This window comes from Lactuca virosa, chromosome 1, assembly GCF_052849685.1.
Source record: "Lactuca virosa cultivar CGN04683 chromosome 1, Lactuca_virosa_CGN04683_v6, whole genome shotgun sequence".
Lineage (NCBI taxonomy): Eukaryota > Viridiplantae > Streptophyta > Magnoliopsida > Asterales > Asteraceae > Lactuca > Lactuca virosa.
In genome coordinates this window covers 256,203,389-256,207,438 of record NC_136426.1, presented here as the reverse complement: position 1 = coordinate 256,207,438, position 4,050 = coordinate 256,203,389, and the positions used below count along the sequence as shown (strand labels likewise).

Genomic DNA, 4,050 nt, shown 5'->3' with positions numbered 1-4,050 from the left:
TCAATTTTCTTTTGTTAATTGCTTTTAAGTAATCTAGAGTTGTAAAACTAGACCCCCCCTTTAATTGTTTTTAGTTAACTTTACTATATATGTTAGCTGTTAATCATTCATGTTCCATGTGTTCGATGACCGAGTTACTTGAACTATTATATTGCTCGATTATGTACACTGCCTATTGTGTATTAGTTAGTGTAGATTTGTTTGGTTATATATATAAAAAACTAGTATATTAAATATGTATCAAGTTTTTCGCACCGTTGTCGGGGAACGACTTTATTATAGTTAATTTTCTCTGCTGTATGTTATCAATCCTTTTTGTGGAATTTATTCCATAAGAATTTAAATATTTCAGTTTAAGTACACTTTTGAATCTGTTTCCTGCTTTTGCAGCGGTCACACACTCGACCCGTTTGTCCACATCATGGGAGTTATTTAGATAGTGTCTTTTTTTGTTTATCATTTTTGTTTGTTTTACGTGTCTGTTTTCTATTTTGTTGTCGTTAGTATATGAACCGAACATCTTTATCGAGTACAGTACATGGTTTGATGGATCCCGAGTCAATTTTCTGCAAAAGCAACAAGGAGAAGAAAGAAGAAAAAGCCAAGTCAAAAAAAGTTGTGATTTCACCTTTTAAAAGGAAACTAGACGAGAATGAGAGTGGATACAAACCCGAAACAGACTTTGAGGAAGAAAGTGAACGTGAAAGCGAAGCCAAAAAAGAAATGGGGGACATAGGAAGAATAACCATGGAGGAGTACAACCTACACATGCGAAACGACAACGGTCGTGGTCTCGTTCCACTTGAGATTCCAACCGCTACTAACTTTTAATAAAGGGCCACATCCTCACCATGCTCAAGGACATCCCATTTTTTGGGAATGATCACAAAGATGAACAAAAACACATTAATGAACTGTTGGAGATCACAAACTACTTCAACATTCCCAATGTGACAATAGATGCAATAATGTGTAACTGCTCCCGGTAACTCTCAAGGATGTGGTGAAAGTTTAGCTCAAGTCACTACCACCCAGAGTGATCCCTACATGGGGAAATTTAGGAACCGAGTTCACTCAAAAATTTAGTCCAACTTCAAAAGTTTCTAATTTGAAGAAGAGCATTGCAAACTTCCAACAACATGATGGAGAGTCTTTGTATGAAGCTTGGAAGATATACAGGGGAATGATACAAAATTTCCCTCAACATGACCTTAATGTCCAACTGTCACAACTGGTAAAATTAGGGTTATAATTTTTTTCCATCCTTATACCGGATAAATTCTTAGTGTAACCTTGTAACCCTACCTTTGACTTAAATCAACCTTCAACACTATATAAGTTACACATTCAAAAATCGTAATTCAAATCGAAACCACTTTGTATAAACCCAGAACTCGATCGAATAAGCTAATTCCACTCAACTTTGGGCCTTCGCCCAAGAGTTGTCAGACCAAATCACTTATTGGACCAAGACTTCTTTATTGGGCCCTAATGGGCCGATAACTTCTTCACTTAGTTTTTGGGCCGAAATCCCCTTACTTGGGCCAATACTCATCCTAGAGCAATTGTGGCCGAAAGTCCCTAGTGGGCCAACCAAAAATCGGGTTTGATCTTTTGGGCCAACCTTGGGCCAAATGCCTCTCCAAACTAGGTTAGCCCATTATAAAAAAAAGGAAAAATAAATGGATAATTCACATGCCACCTCATTTTTATCTAGCATACATCTATGCTTTTGACCTCCATACACCCACACATATCCCATCACCTAACATAAAGTCAAACAACCTCTTTCTCCCCTCCTCTCCCTTATTCACGACCAAGACACCACAAAAACACACAAAACACTCTCATATCCTCACTTGTTTTCTAAAGAAGCTTACCCATTGTTTCTCTCAAGAATTTTCGAGTTTATCATCATCAAAAATCGATTCAAGACTCCTTAGAGCACACATAACTTCGAGATCTCTTCAAGGCACAAGCTAGGTTCAAAGATTCATCTTCTTCTTCATATACATCTCAAAAACCCCCAAGGTGAGCTTCATACCCCCTTGTTTTCGGTTTTATCATGTTTTTGGGGGAGGATACAAGTGCTTTTGTGTTAGATCTATGTATATATGCATGTTTATGTGTTTAACTCTTAGATCTTTACTTGAAAATGAAGTTTATCACTTGGATCTTCATATAAAACTTGAGAAAAGTACGTGTCCTCACATATAATACTTGTAAACTTGTAGATCTGGGATTTATCCACTTAAAATAGCAAAAACAAGTGTTGTGAACAAACTTAAATAACTTAAACTCAAAAATCAGCCCTTGACAGAAAAGTTTTAGTCCAATCTCGAACTGTTTTGTCCTCCTTTATGGTCATATTTTTCAAAAATGTTTTACATGCAAACATTTCAGGTTATTACCTTTAAAATGACTACACTCACGTTTTCATACGATTTTTCTACTATTTTTGGCGAATTTTACAAAACTACCTATCAGATTTGAAATAATTTCGGACCAACCTATGAAGGTGAGCAATTTCACACTTGTTAGAGGCGAATAAAAATTATGAGAAAAATTGTGAACAAATTATACAAAATTTCCAAACTTCCAGAATTTACGGATCCAAATTTCGACTTACGATGATGTTTCTACAAATTTTCCAACAACTAAGTCAGAAAAGCCAAAAACCAGAAAAATGTGTATTTCACAAAAATCAAGCCAAAAATAATATTTTTGACAAAAATGGGTATAAAATGTTATTTTTACCACAAACTAGTCATAAACACAAGTTTTGAACAAAATGGGGACTAAAGTGCTATTTTTACTATAATTGGGCCTTAATTGAAAACTTTGTGGCTTATTGGGCCAAGAACGTCATTTTTACAAAAAGTGGGCTTTTTATATCAATTTTGTAAATAATCGAGCTAAAATAAACAGAACAGTAACAAACGGGTTAAAAACGATTTTCTTATCCTTACTGGGCCTGGAAATAGTATACATGTTTAGTGAGCCTTAGTGTCATTTTACATGTATATTGAGCTCAGGGTAGACATTCACATTCCTTTTGTGCCTGGAAATAATAGATATGTATAGTGGGCCTTAGTGGTCCACTTACATGTTTATTGGGCCTGGGAATGAGTTTTATATGTGTTCTTTTTCTTTTCCGTGTAAATTTTCGATTAAGGATCTAGTGAGACCTGTCGGTTGGCACCGTTGAGTGTACCATCGTAGCCTGTAGTTATAACCAGAGTTTCCTGAAGGGAAAGCGGAAGTTTGTGTATAGATCTATACGGGGGTGACACCCCACACCTGAGCTGTTCGCTACAGTTAGACTAGGCCAGTCTAGGGTGACAAAAACCTTATCATATTCCGGCGGCGTCCCAAAGACGCAAAGACAGGCGAAATTGTCATTATTATGTATGGTTATAGCGACTCACTTAGAGGAATTAACGTTATAAGATTTACGGGAAACTATTCTATTTTCTTTTTGGGATAAAACAGGAAACCATTCTATTTTCTTTTTGGGGTAAAACAGGAAACAATTCTATTTTCTTTTTGGAATAAAACGGGAAACCTTCTTTTTGATAAAACGACAATCTATAAGCATTGGTACTCAACCACCGGGGTTGAGATTTCAGCATTATCTATTGCAGACAACATCGGGTTGTCTGGAAATCATTCTCTTTCTATTTTTGTAACCATTAACACACATGCATTAATATAATATCGGACACAAATATTTCAAACCATTTCTTCTTAGAAAATATCGGATTTCTGAAAGCGCTATGAAAACTATTCTAAACAAGTACAAAAACCATTTTTATACAAAACTGCTTATGAACTCACCAACTTTTTAGTTGACGCTTTTCAAAACGACTTGTATTCTCAGGGATCCAGTAACAGGTAGTAAGTTCGACTAGGAGATCAAGTGGTGCAACTTCAAGAAATCTTACTTTCTTACTTTTGTGTAACTGATGAACAAGATTCAATATGTAAACTATGTAAGTGTGTATTTCCAGTGTATGATGTTTGGTTGCTATGTTTCATTCATATTCAATT

At 35.6% G+C, this 4,050-nt stretch overlaps 1 non-coding gene across 1 annotated transcript; it reads right to left on the bottom strand.

Annotated features, from left to right (window-relative positions):
* Positions 1-1,105: 1,105 nt before the first annotated feature.
* Positions 1,106-1,212, bottom strand: LOC145151796 (small nucleolar RNA R71). The gene has a single exon (XR_013732350.1). It is a non-coding gene; the product is annotated as a small nucleolar RNA R71 (small nucleolar RNA).
* Positions 1,213-4,050: the final 2,838 nt, after the last annotated feature.